This window comes from Setaria italica, chromosome I (assembly GCF_000263155.2).
Source record: "Setaria italica strain Yugu1 chromosome I, Setaria_italica_v2.0, whole genome shotgun sequence".
Classification (NCBI taxonomy): domain Eukaryota; kingdom Viridiplantae; phylum Streptophyta; class Magnoliopsida; order Poales; family Poaceae; genus Setaria; species Setaria italica.
Window position 1 is genome coordinate 6,684,265 of NC_028450.1, and position 15,514 is coordinate 6,699,778.

Genomic DNA, 15,514 nt, shown 5'->3' on the forward strand with positions numbered 1-15,514 from the left:
GATTAAGGGAAAGAAGCCAATATCATGCCCATTCGGCAAAAAGGAGCCGGAAGCATACGGTTTCGACACCACTAAAGCTGACAAAATATTTGACCTTCTACTCCAGGAAGGACAGATTAAACTCTCACCTTACCACACGATTCCCTCTGCCGAGCAGTTGAAGAAGATGAAGTATTGCAAATGGCACAATGCCACGTCGCATGATACCAATGAGTGCAAAATCTTCAGACAACAAATACAGTCGGCCATTGAACAGGGCAGACTCAAGTTTGAAGTGCCGGCAAAACCGGCCAAACCAATGAAGATTGATCAGCATCCGTTTCCTACCAACATGGTGGATACGGGTAAGAATCCCCTCCAAACGAAGGTGCTGACATCCGAATCGGCAAAAAAGAGTGGCGCTGTCGATCCCAGGAATCAAGTCACGTCTGAAGACATCAAGGGGAAGCGACGGATGGAGGCCGATGACGATGAGCCAGAAGAACCACGCATTACCTCCCAGTTCCTGCTCCAAAAATACCAGCGCCAACATGAACGATCAAGGTCCCGAGAGGAAGCAATACGTCGGCACGAGGAACATTGGAGATGCCCATTCTTCATCCACTGTTGGGAAAATAACCTCAGACTTCCATCAGCTGATACGTGCCCAGAGTGCAACGGCCCCTATCGAAACAATCGGCCGTTCACAAGGTCTCGCTCTAGAGACGGAAGGCCAGAACCGATCAGCAGGAATCGGCGAATTTCAGATGATCAACGCCCTTCCATGCGTGATCGGCTGGGGGGCAGAAGTGACCGATATGATCGATCAGAAGGTAGAAGCCATAATAGGCAGGGGGGCAGGACCGATCGACACGATCAATCAAGTAGCAAAGCCAGCGTTCATAGCCGGCTCGAAGACATGGCCGATGCGCGGGTAACAGACGAGAACCCGTTAGGACGCGAACCAGGATGGGAACGCGCCGGGAAAGAAGGGAGGCCAATAAACCCCAGATGGTGCCCCGACGGTTTAACCAAATCACAAAAACGGAGAATCCAACGCCTCCGCCAATGGGAACAGCAAGAAGAAGAGGGCACGATGGACAAAAAGCAAGAAAGACCTCGGGTGTGGCGCCCCAAAAGAAACGACAAAGGCAACGACGAGTCGGCAGGCGACGAATCGGCAGCTGAAATCGGTATGGTTTTCATATTGCCGATGGAGTTCATGACCCCCGCCGATCAACAGGAGGTGTCGGCGATAGAGGAACAAACAGCAAGGTTGGCTTTAGAACCGATGATGGCCACGTTCGAAAAGCCCGAAGATGACGAACGACAGCATATGAAGGTATAAGAAAAACGGGAAGTTGCGCGTTTGCGTCGATTTCAGAAATCTTAATCAGGCCACACCAATGGATGGCTACCCCATGCCTACGGCCGATGTACTGATCGATGCTGCCGCAGGGCACAAAATTATTAGCTTCATGGATGGAAACGCCGGATACAATCAAATACTTATGGCCGAAGAGGATATACCCAAAACGGCTTTCAGATGTCCAGGCCATCTTGGTCTGTTCGAGTGGGTGGTGATGACTTTCGGTTTGAAAAATGCTGGTGCCACATATCAGAGGGCTATGAACTATATTTTTCACAAACTCATCGGCCTCCTGGTGGAGATCTACATCGACGACGTTGTGGTCAAGTCCAAAAGCCACGAGGAACACCTAGCCGATTTGCGAAGGGTCCTAGAGTGCACCAAGAAACATGGTCTTAAGATGAACCCCAACAAATGCGCTTTCGGCGTCTCCGCCGGACAGTTCTTAGGATTCATGGTGCACGAACGAGGCATTGAAGTCAATCAGAAGACCATAGCGGCTATCAACAAAGTCGTCGCCCCACAAAACAAAACTGAGCTACAGTCTCTAATCGGCAAGGTAAACTTCATCAGAAGATTCATATCTAATCTATCGGGACGGATTCAGGCGTTCACACCACTTCTGAAGTTGAAGTCAGACCAGGAATTTATATGGGGAGAAGAACAACGCAAGGCGTTAGAAGACATCAAGCGATACCTGGTTTCACCCCCGGTCCTGGTCCCTCCTCAAACGGGTAAGCCGTTTAAACTATATTTATCAGCCGATGACAAAGCTATTGGGTCGGCTCTAGTCCAAGAGTTTGAAGGCAAAGAACGGGTAATTTATTACGTTAGTAGAAGACTCCTGGATGCCGAAACAAGATATCCTCCAGTAGAGCGTTTGTGTTTGTGTCTTTACTTCTCGTGCACCAAACTCAGACACTATCTACTGTCGGCAGAATGTATAGTCGTATGCAAAGATGATGTAGTGAAATACATGCTGTCACTGCCGATATTGAAAGGGAGAATCGGCAAATGGATTTTGGCTTTATCAGAATACGACCTACGATACGAATCGGCAAAAGCCGTCAAGGGTCAAGTCATGGCCGATTTCGTTGCCCAACACTGTGGGCCAGAGATCGCCTTCGTAGAACCAGCGCCTTGGCAGTTGTTTTTCGATGGGTCATCATGCGGAGCCGGATCAGGAATCGGCATCGTCCTCATATCGCCTCGGGGGGCAAGATATGATTTTTCTCTGCCGATAGAAACCGCCGCAACAAACAATCAAGCAGAATACAGAGCTGTATTAAAAGGCTTACGATTATTGAGAGAGATCAAGGCCGATTCTGTCGAGGTCTTCGGAGATTCGATGCTAATTGTGGATCAGCTAACCGGAAGAGCTGAGTGCAAAGATGACATATTGCGACTCCATTACGAAGATTGCTTACTACTGTTGAAAGAATTCAGATCGGCAGTAATCGAACACGTCCCAAGAGACCGCAACGAAGAAGCAAACAAACTCGCTCAACATGCATCTGGGTATCGGCCAATTCTGGGCGCCATGGCCTTAGAGCTTGCAGCTGATGATTGGCGTAAGGAAATTGCCGATTACCTAAAAGATCCTTCCAAAAAGGTGGAGCGACGAGTGCGTTTTCATGCTACCAAATACGTGCTGATCGAAGATGATCTGTTCTACCGAACGATCGATGGTGTTCTTCTTAAATGCCTTGGAACAGAAGAAGCCAAGACTCTAATGGGAGAAATCCATGAAGGGGTGTGCGGGGCTCATCAATCAGCACATAAGATGAAGTGGATGATCAGAAACAATGGGTACTATTGGCCCACGATCCTGGAAGATTGTTTTAAATATTATAAGGGTTGTCAGGAGTGTCAAAAGTTTGGGGATGTCCAGCGTGCACCCGCATCGGCCATGAATCCCATCATCAAACCGTGGCCGTTCAGAGGGTGGGGAATAGACCTTATCGGCCAAATTTACCCACCATCAAGCAAGGGGCACAAATTCATTCTGGTCGCCACCGATTATTTCACCAAATGGGTGGAGGCAATCCCACTAAGGAATGTGACTTCGGCTATCATGGCCGATTTCGTAAGGGATCACATCGTCTACCGATTCGGTATCCCTCAAACTATAACGACCGATCAAGGAACAATGTTCACATCGGGAGAATTTGAGGAATTTACGACCGATATGGGCATCAAGTTGCTGAATTCGTCTCCGTATTACGCTCAAGCCAATGGTCAGGCAGAATCTTCCAACAAAGGAATAATCAAGTTGATCAAAAGGAAGATTGAAGAATGCCCTAAGAAGTGGCACTTATGTTTGACCGAGGCCCTGTGGGCATACAGAATGGCCTGCCACGGGGCTACCAAGTTATCTCCCTACCAGTTGGTATACGGTCATGATGCGGTACTTCCATGGGAGTCAAGGGCAGGATCAAGGCGCATTTCACTGCAAGACCAATTGTCGGCCGATGATTACTCGGCTCTGATGAAGGAAGAACTTGATGACTTGGCCGGCCAACGATTGAGAGCTCTAATAAGCATCGAAGAGAATAAAAAGAGAGTGGCCAGGTGGTATGATAAAAAGGTCAAAGTCAAACAGTTCTCCCCTGGAGATTTGGTGTGGAAGTTGGTACTACCGATCGGGTCGAAAGATCCTAAATTCGGCAAATGGTCTCCTACCTGGGAAGGGCCGTATAGAATCGGCAGATGCACTCCAGGGAATGCGTATATTTTGGAAACAACAGAAGGGGAAGAATTCACTAGGGCTCTAAACGGGAGATATTTAAAAAGGTATTACCCGAGTATATGGGTCGGGGCCTAAAGGGATAAACACAGTCAAATATGACCGACACAACTCGGTTTGGAGATTCACATGAGATCGACCAGAATGGCCGATTACGTTCATAGATGGCCGATTACATTCATTCGGGCCGATTACATTCGGTACGGGCGACCGATTACATGGCCGACAAAACACTAAATCGCCCTTAGAATAAAAAATACAACAACTAATTATTCTTGTTCTTACGCTCCCTCTCAGCCCTACCCAACTCTATCATGAGTCGGATGTAGTCTTCTTCTATGGCCTTCATGGAACTCTCTGCTTCGACTTGACGGGGGAGATCTGTGAGAAGGCGCGAGGCCTCCGCCGCCACCAGAGCAACGGGCCGAGGAAGCATGCGGACCCTGTCGATGGAAGGCCGCGGATTCGGAGGAAGCAGACGGGCCCTAGCGGTAGGAACCCGCGAGTTACCATTCCTTTCCAGAAAGTCCAAAATCGTGCAGGCCGTCGAGGTGATGTCACCCTCGGGAACATTACGGCAATGACCCCTTATAGCTAGAGATCGATCGCGGTGTTCGTTCACCACGGCATCCAAGACCACTCGGGCTTCTGCGGTAATATGGTCTTCGAGCTCCTCTTGATAAGCTAAAATCAGAGCCTTGTCCTCCAGAGTCAAGGGGTCCTCAGAATGTATGCACTCAATGGCACGCACGAGCCCCGGACTAAGACGCTGAGGCTGAAACAAAGAAGGAGTAAGACGGCACATTCTCTTCCTAAAGATCCAAGAGAGAAGGCGGAGCGTCACCTGGTTGACGGAAGAAGACGATGACGAGGCCATGACAGTGTGGTTGCGCCGATGAGAGGAAGAGGAGAAATGAGATAGAAGCCAAATCGGTGTTATCGGAGAGGAAGCGCCGGGGTCGATATTTATGGGGGAATACAGTAAAATTTGATGAGGCCACGTCCCATCGGTAATAAGGAAGGCAGTAAATAGAAGGCACCATGAAAGGTCGGTCAAAGACGGCAGTAAATATTCGTACACAACGGTCAGTGTTTTACAGATTACCCAAAAGAGTATCGATAGCCGTGATGGCCCGACGCCGGATCTGATCGGCGGAGTCAAGAACCCGTTGGTCTTCTTCTGCCGATCCAGGGACTTCCGATGCGGTGCGGTGGAGTCTTAGAGCCTCCTGAGCAAAACGCTGCCTCTCCCGTGTCAAATCGGCAATAGCCGAAGGTAACTCCTGGAGTCTGCTCTCCTCGGCGCTGATGGCCTTGGTCACTTGTTCCATCTCTTTGGCAAGGTCCGCCCTCCGTCGTTTGAGGCGATCTATTTCACTAATGATCGCCGGCCGTGAATCTTCCAAAACATGGATCCGCCGATTCGTTTCTTGAGCCTGGTGCTTGAAGGCATTTTCATCTTCACGGATCTTGGCCAGTCTCGCGCGATCGGCCATATGACGAAGGGCTCTAAAAACGGGAATCCTCATGGACTCAATAAAAGCCGCCGGTGCCAACGCCTCTTCCGCTTCCTCTGGTACGCGTCCGCTGACGTCACTAAAAAGCTGTCGAATCGGCGAAGCATCTTCTACCAATCGGCCGATATCCCCTTGAAGGAGGGATCGGATATTGATAAGCTTAGCCCGGACGTCGTCGGGGACGGAGCTCAAAGCAACTTGGCGAGAGGAAGTCTCCTCATCATCAGAGAGAGCGACTGCGAAAGAGAAGAGACTGTTGTTGGGAGAGTCCTGTTCCTGAAAATGATAAAGAACAAAGGGTAAATCGGCAGGGGGGCAGAGTGAATCGGCTGGTGAGGCTGGTTCAAAAACTTACCATCTTAAAACGAATTTCCTCGTGCTGCGCTTGTAGAGCCGTTGTACCTTGTTCAACGACCTGAGTTATGGGTTCATCCGATGAAGAAGACTCTACGACAATCGGCACGGTGCTCGGACCGGCTCCCTGGGAAGGAATCGGTTGTCGAGGAACGTTTGGTGTGCCGATGGTCTGCGTCGAAGGATCGGTTAAACATGTTATGCAAATACTCGAAGGAAGACCATAAGACAGGTATTGTACCGCAATGGACGAAGGCAGGGGCGTGTTGGCATCCGGTCGAGTTATCACTGACTGTGACATTTCCATAGAAGAACCCTAAGAAGCACAAAAAGTTAACAAGAGTAATTACCGAGTTGATAAATCGGAAGAGGTAAAACTTGAACTCACTTGTAAAGCTTCCAGCAATAGTGAGGCAGCAGCCGCTCCAGCTTGTGTAATGGCTTGAGTGTCAGTACTTTGCGTGACCGGGGGCGGTGCGGTCAAGATTTCTGCCGATGCGGGGACAGGAGGGTTCACCGATTCCGTACGAGCCCGAACTCGGCGACTGGTTTTCTTGACGACCTTCTTCTGAACTCTCTTCGATCGGCCAGCAATCACATCGACCGATGGAGCATCATAGCCGATGAGAGGGTAAGTGGTGTACGGATAACTTTCTATTAGCCGGCCACTGCGGCTGTGCGTAGGAGGGGCTTGATTCCCAGCCTAAAGGAGAAATGAAATCATTAAGTGCTCAATTATGGTGAAAAGAGTACAATCAGTAATCAGAAATACCTCGGCGTTGGGGTCAATATTGGATGGATCCAGAAGGTTGCAGTACGCCGATGATGAATTGCAGAATAAGAATTGCTTCCATTCGGCCCACCAAAGCTTGAAAGGCTGGGTTGCAAATGGATATAATAGCCATTCGTTCAAGTTGATCGTACTAGAATCTGGAATTCGGTCTCGCAGCCGACAATAGTCCACGCCAGATTTGAGCGCTTCTCTGAACTTGATTTGGCCAGCGAAATACACCCGTATCGGCAGTTGACCCATGCCGAATTGCCGAGCAGCAGTAGACGGGTTGTAAAACTCATATGTGGGGGCATTTTTCCCCGAAAAGAAGTTGGCCGGTAGGATTCCTGGTTTGATCAATTCTTCATAAAGACCTTCATCAAATCGGCCAGAAGTCGAGTCAAAGCAGGAGGGGAGCTCAAAAACTGGGGTGTCTCGCTGGTATGGGAACCAGATAGTGGCGTCTTCATTGAATCCGTTGTAAAAGCACCGAAAGTATTCGGCTACTTTTGTGGCAGAATATGCACAACCTGGAAAAGCTGACGCTGCTTCGCCGTAAGACATACATCGGCGACGCTCTGTAGGGTCTTCTGCCGATTCAATATTGGGAAATGACATGCGGTCCACTGGTTGCCGAGTGATCCTGCTCATATAGAGGTTCAACCATAAGTTGACAAACCACCAAGGCCCACCTGGGTTGCCGATTGGTTCTCCTTTGGAAAGTTTTGTGCCGATTTGATGGAGCATATGGTACACGGCACCCAGAAGATGTTTTCCGAGAGGGATGCGGCTTCCTTTGGACAGTGCCTCGGCTAAAGGTTGGGTGTTGGTTGTTGGGCCGGCGGCTCTTCCACAGAAGAAGTGTTTTTCAAGCCACATTAACAAGAAAGCGGTGTGCTCTCTGTTATCGACAGTACCGGTCTTCTTGTTATCACTAAGAAAGCCCTTCCAGCCGCCGATTCCTCTTGTGTCCAGCCGATGCGACGGAACGTTCAGAAGTTGATAAGGCGTGTCAGGGGAGGATACATCTAAGCCAGTCAAGAGGACCACATCGGCCAGAGAGGGGGTCATAGGACCATGACCAAATAAAAATGCATTAAGGGCATCGGACCAGAAATAGGAAGCTGCCATCACCAGCGGCTCATTTCTCTCCATTTGCGACAGAGAAAGGTTGATGCATTGGCCGATTTTAAGCTCATCCCATGAAACGCTCCTTGATGCAGCCACCCGTTGGTACCATTCCCTCCAACCAGGGGTTTCATTCGGCCAGGATCTAAAAGTACTTGCCCATTGATTCAAGTTCATATCGGAACGTTTGAAAGGTATCCGGTCAGTTTCCGAATCTATAAGAATCGCTGGATCTGGGTTTCCCATGGGACCGAGACAAACAAGGCCGGGACTATCCGTGAGGTGAATGGTAATTCTATCCCTGACCGCCTAAAAAAGGAAAAGAGGGCATAGGAATATAAGGAGTAGATCTAAAAAATATTGCCGATAAGGAGAAGATTCGGTATTTACCTCCGGGATGAAGTTCTGAGTAATCGGCGTAGCCGCTGACGTTGGCGCAGATGATGGGGCTGTGAAGGGAATCGCAATCGGGATTTCTGATGAAGCCCTTGCGTCTGTTGAAGAAGTGACGACCGTCGCTACCTCCGCCGGAGGAATTATTCCTGCGGCATCGCATGCTGGGGAGTTGCTGGAAGGAGTCGCCATTGAAGGGGAAGGGGGAGAAGTGATTAGAGCTGGAATTGGAAGACTTCGATGGCAAGATTGAAGAAAGAAGGAAGCACGCGCGCTGGAAAAGAGATGTGAGCTTGAAGATGAGTTGCGGTGAAATGATATTTATAGGGTGCCTGAAAGAAGGGTAAAAATGGAATTTTCACCGCGCCGGCGCGTCGAGTTTTTCGGGGTAGTGGCCGTCGTGGGCGCCCGTTTCAAAAAATTGCAATGATCAGCCGGGAGACCGCAAAACAGAAGGCTATTTTCACTGCGGCCGTTTCGGAGGAGAAGTTATAAAGAATTTCGAAGTAAAAGACTATGTTTTACTCCGAAACTGGGGGGCATGTGTTGACGCCGGATTTCGTCATCAGTCGAATCGGCGTTAAAGAGGAAGGAAATCGGAGGAGTACAGATGGGAATCGGTCAAGAGATGCTACAGTGTGGAATCGGTCGAGTGGCTTCTACTTCGCTTCAGGTTCCCAATCGGCAGCCCTTTGCTGATAAGAAATCGGCCGATCAGGAAGGAGGACTAAAGTGGGCCTGTATGGGCTTGGAAAGGAGGAAAGATAAGGTGGAGTTCAGCCCACGAAGCGTGGGGTAATTAGTTTAGCACGGATTGTGCTTGTAGATATTTGTTTCCTATTTGAATCAGAGATAGAGTCCTTGTCGGTTAAGAAGATTATTTGTACGGGGCTATAAATAGCTACCTTTGTAAATCTGTAATCAATCAATCAATCAATACAACAAGTTACTTTATTCTCCGTACTACTTTCAAGCAGGCGACTTCGCCATCGTTTTTTCTTCTCACGAGTTCGTGCGGGTTGGCAGGGCTGCATCATCTTGATCTCCGGCCGATTCTGCAAGTTCCGTTTATTGAGTAATATCTAAGCTTTAACTTCCGGCGCATCGCTGTTGTTTCGTTTAGATTTATTCATCAGTTATCGATATCAACTAGATTCATAGGTTTTTACCTGTTGTTCTAGCTTTTATCACCAGTTATCCTGCTAGGAATCGGTAGTGTCGGCTTTTATTACTTTCTGTTGTTAGATCCGTTCGTTGCCGATTAGATCTTTTCCCAGTGCTATTTTCATAAGCTTTGTACCAATTGCTTTAGTATTTTTTCTGTCTACAAGGCTATAAGGATCGCGCTATCTTGTAGCCGATTTCTTTACTACAGTAAATCGGCCGATCTGCCGATTAGCTCTCTCGATCGGAAACTTAGCCGATCGTAGTTACTGAATTTGACACGTGTTCTTCCTTGCCAATCAACAGGTCAGATTGGCTGGCACGCCGCGCGAACCGCACCAGGGCATTCACCCGAACAGGAGCTAAGCAGATTCTCCCGGGTCGTGTGTCGGCCGCTGGACCGATTTCTAGCGCCAACAGGTAGGATAATGTAATTGGCCTATTATTGTAACTCTCTGAACTCCGCTTCTTAGCAGCAGCAGGCATTCCATTTGCAGTTGCTGCATCATCCTTTTGCTGGCCCTTTATCCTAAAAAGGTGTATCATTTTCCTAACAAAAGGAACTAATCAGTTATAAGTCCACAGATGGGTTTAGAAGCATGGCTCGGCTTCATCTGAATATGCCTATAACTTCCAGGGATCATAATCAATGTTCAGGTACATCATTACTCAAATAAATTCCTTTAATTTTGAACAGATATGAATGATTTTTAAGAAAATTTTTGAATTGATATGAATGATTTTTTAAAAAAAGAGAAAAATCATGTGAAACCTCACAAAAGTTCAAACAAGAAGCACATCATGTATTTTTGTCAATGGCTCCTCTCTACGTTCTATAAACACATCTATTCATTTCCTCTTCGATGGATATTTTTTAATGATATGATGATGCCATGTGCTTGAAAAATAAAGAAAACATAATGACAAAATTCACCGTGCTATTTCCAATCATGAGCATTATTTGCCGAAATCACGAACCCGTCCATAATGTATACTTAGAAGATCAATTACCTTATTTTGTGCAGCCAACAATGAGTAGATCTGATTGACTCCATTCAGGGATGGTTGAAAGAACTTACCCCTACCATTGTTAATCATTGATATCTTTGATCTCACAAACTCTGTTAGTCTCACAACCTCTGCTAGTCTGAAAATAGGAATAATTATCAAACTGAACTCATGTTAGTCTGACAAATCTCTTGCATTTCCAGCAACATTAATCTTATCATGAACGCAATGGGTTCTTTTCTGAAATTTGTGGCAAACTTTACGTTCAGATAGATGTGCTTAGCAAGAATCAGGCATAGCAATGTATAAAATCCAAACATCTAATGCAGACCTTTCACATTTCAGGATAACGTTTATATGCCATAAAAATCACAATCAATTCATACAACTCCAGTCAATTATCATTTTGTTTTGCGCTGCAAGTTCTATCAATTGCACTGGCAACCAAACAACAGCTTTGGCTACTTCGATTTGGAGGATATGTGTTGTATGGCTCAAAGCAGTCCAATCCTTGGTACAATTTTTGTCTTAACTGCTGACACCATCTCTACTCTATAGCCAAATGAGCCCAACAGAAAAGATAAAATAGCCCGCAACAAAATATAAAAGACAATAGGGAAATATCAATGCTTCATCCCCTTTTCTCATAATCATCCACCTTAAGTTTTGCCCAAGATAAAAGCTCCCAAAGAAAGATTTGATGGCATATGCATACAGTCTCATACAATACAAAATAGTCTAGAATTGTGGTTACAAGTTAATCAGCAGAAGCACAAAGCTACATTGAAAAGAAATAAATTTGGAACAGAAAACATACAGACATTGCTGATTCGTTAATCTTTTGAAATGCTGCAATATACCTTGGCAATATGCATTGCTCAACCATCAGCATAGATCTAGAAATGACCATTTTGGAATTTCCAACATATTAACCAAATGGACAGCAGAGGTAAACAAAACCATCCCTAGAATAAAAGCCATAATTGCTGAGGACAAATTTCTATCAGAGAATGATTTGACTGGGAAAAGATAAACAAAATCATAGGAATTTGGAATTGGAACTGAATGAAGAAGACAAATTAAAGGAATGAATCGGAAAGGAAGGAGACCTACCTGGTACTTTTCTAGGCCGGCTGTGGGCTTGGTCGAGGAGTCGGCACTCGGAGAGACCGGGGATGAAGTCGGCGAGGCCCTGGTAGTCTGAGCGTGGCCCTGCCTCCAGTGGCGTGTCGACACGCACCCTGGCGCGCACGAGGCGCCGGTTCCACTTCCCGATCTTGAAGACCTGGATCTCGAAGCCAATCCGCTGTGGTCGGCCACGGAGCAGTCAGCGGCGGTGGCGAAGCAGGCCGAGGGAGCCACGGTCAGGCAGAATGCGGGCGGCTGCGGCGTTGCAGGGCGAGGGAGTAGACGACGACGATTTGCGGGCGGCGGTGGCGTTGTAGGCCGAGCTAGGCGAGGCGATGCGGACTGCTGGCGGCGGCTGCGATGCTAGGCGAGGGAGGAGGAGTAGGCGAGGGAGGGGAACATCGGATGGCGGAGCGTGAAGCGTGGGGCGCGAGGAGGGGCAGCGGACGGCGCGCGCGGTGGGCTTCAAAGGGCATTCCATCAGAGGGCGGACTGGGTTGCGCGGAGGACGCGGGAGCCAACGGATGGGTGAACGGAGCGGAGGGGCAAATGACTTACGAAGTTTTTTCTTCTCTTTGAATTTTTTATAGGAAAGTAGAGAAATATTTGCAATTTGGGTGAACTTCTTATTGGAAATTTCAATTCATGCGTATTCTTTTGCTTTTTCATTGAAGTGGCACAAATTCGTTTGGGAATTTAACTCCAGATTCGTTGGTGCAGAGAACTCTGACCCACAGAAGTTGAGAGCTGAGGAAGTGGAGAGGTTAGCAGCGGATGAGTTACTCAAGCGGCAGATGGAGATTAAGGTGAGAAGATTGGCGGATAACCTCAGAGATTATGGACACTGCTTAATTTTAGAGTTACTCAGGTTGCTATATGTATTTCAATATAAATATTTTGTTGCCTATAGCAATGCACGGGCACGATCCTATATAGTAGAAATACATAATGGTGTCTATTTGTGTCACTAATCATGGTTTACCTAATTAGCTAGCTCGTGAAGGTTCCATCAAGGCGGCAGGGTATCAACACGTGGTGCCCTTGATCTCGCAAGCCCCCTTTCTACATCATCCCTGTGTGATTTGTGCAGGCACGTCTGTTTCCATGATATCCATGTAATTTTCTTTTCTCTTCCCTTTGTTCCCATGATATCCATACTAGCTGACAGCTGTTCTAATTTTCATTAACAAAGAAAATGAGGATCATTCCTGATATGCTAATAACTCTGTTGAAAGCAGGGATGCAAGAAGCACGAGTGAGAATAAGGCATGTTTTTTTAGACTTGGGAATGCTGGTGTTACGAGGTATTTTCCAATGTTTCAGCTCTTAATGGTTAAAAGTATCTAGAGTGGTCCTTTTATTGGGAAATAATACTTTATCTGTAAAGAGTCCCTTTAAGCGCAGCTTTTTGTCTAGCATGCCTTCTAAAATTAACACCATAAATCTGAAATTCAGAGCTGAAGCTATCATATCCGAAACCTGGGAGATGGACAGGCAATAAAAGAGCATTATTCTCATCCAGTTACATTCTTCATAATATTTTTATTGATTTCTTCTTTCATCTGTTTAGAAATGTTCTCTATGGAGCTGGGAGCTCATCATATGAACAATTTGGCATAGAGTATCATGTTTAGCCTGGCAACATCTTCTTGGCATGGAGTATTAATTTTGTTGTGTTCATCAGGTAAGAATCCTTCAGGGTCGGGTTCACCTTGAAAAGGACTTGTTGGCCCTTTCTCCGTAACATTCTGATTGATTTCTTCTTTCCCTATAAGTGACTATCTCTAACACACTGAACCACTACCTCAATTTTTTTTCTTTTTGGTCTTTCTAGGATGGCACTTGGAGGGCTTGTAACTGTTCTGTATGCATGCCTTGATTCAAAGTTCACCATACTAGACCATGTTAGATACTATTGAACTCTAGGATGCTTTTAACTGTGAATGAGGATTTGAAGGTCCTGTCAATGTTTGTATTTCTTTCTTGACCTTCAAAAATATTTAACCTTAATCTTACCATTAATCGTACTTGGAGTGTGGATCCTAATCTTCTACTTCTAATCATTAACTTTATTTTGAGATGTATTTTGAGATGTAGAATGATTTTTTGCCGGCACGATTCTAGTAGAAAAGAAAAAAAAAGAAAGAAACGGTATATTCTACAACGGAAACCCATATTGGATTTTTCTCCAAGTCTTCAGCCCAGCTACGGCCCATCTCTTGAGGTAAGCCACGGCCAGCCCATCACGTACAAAAAACGCTCTGCCATCCATCACCGTACATTTTGCCGTCGTCTTGCCTAAGGAGACCTGACGAGTGACGAGGGCTTTCAATTCGTTTGCCCTACGCAACACCTGCACATGTCGTCAACTTTGCCAGGGTCGTCGACGAGTGCAAAGCTCAGGCATGAACCCTAACCCCATTGGCGCGACACTGCGGTCTGACAGCCTCTGCGATTCACCGTACGTGCTGAGTGCATTCAGTTATCTGAAATTTGATTTAGAACTGTTCGTACAACCTCGTACGACCTGCAGTTCCATGTCGGCTAACATGTCAGGGGTAGTATAAATCTAATATCTTGAATTGGAGGCAAGTTAAATGGTATTTTTCCAGTCACTGTTACACTGTAGTTTTTTTTGGGTCAATAATACATTTTTTTACCCGGATACATACATTTTGGCTGAAACCAGCCAATATTTAGCATGCAAATTGCCACATGTTTCAGACGAAGTAGGTCCATAGAAATACGCTATTTTCCCCTTTTTTTCTGTTACTGGCCCATCAGCATAAGCAATGTAAACATCGTTGTTGTGTACTGTCTGTTCTCCAGTTGGTCTAGAACATGCTGATTGGCCATACTGCTACCAGCTCCGTGCATGTCGGGTGGTTCGGCAATCATTGTCAGGGAAATTGATCAGAATCACTTAAACAAATCACCATTGATTACACCAGCATCAGATGACTGTTTCCTGTTTTCATGCACAGCTTGGTTCCCTCGGTGGCTATCTTTCCTGTTGGCTGTTGCCTAAGGTGCAAGACAGCAAGACTGAAAACAGATGGTCCAGAGAACAAGAGACATGTAAACAGCATAAATAATCCTAGTTGGTGACAGAGATATGCAACTAGGCACGATGTCCTTGCATTTGCTTGTCCTAACAGTGATTATTCAGTGTTATGCAGCAAATTAAACTACCCATGTACTTTTCAAAGAATCATTGCTGTTGCTGTTTCAAGACTAGCGAGTCTCGAAGATACTGTAGTGAAGAGCAAGTACATCTCGCATGAGCTTCATAACAATGAGAAACGCACAATTCTGAACCCTAGTTAGCTCAGAGAGTTTTAGCAGTTCTTATTCCGTCTGTTACGAGTGCCGTCTGCACTTCAGTTGCCATTCTTTGAGCACCATCCAAACACCGTGGCTTCATCGATCTATGGCTAATTGATAAGCATCATTATCACCAGGACAGGACAGTACGATCGTCTGCACTTCAAACGCAGAAAAATGCAGGGTCACTAATTCATCAGGCAGATAGGTACATGGAGCGTCAGGCTGCCTGCCTGCCACCAGACTGAGAAAGCAAGGACACCCTGCACAAGATACACAAACGCACAGAAACGCCTCATGCCGCTGATTTTGTCTCGCCCCCTCCGTGTCGTCTCCTCTCCTCCCCTTCCCAAAAACCACTGGCACCTCTCCCCCTCCTTGCCATGTCCTCCGATCCCTGGCTGCTTGCAAGAACAGGCTACTGCCCCGTTTTGGTGGTGTGAGAGATTGAAGCTGCCAGCATGATCTGATGAGGACCGAAACAAGCAGAGGTTTTCAGGGTTTAGGTATGCCGCAATGCGACAGGAGGACTACTCTTGGTGCTAGATGGGGTTGAGTGTTAGTTGGAGGAGGATTCTTGGTATTCTGATATGCATGGTTTCTGAATTAGTGAGCATGCATGCATGGTTTCT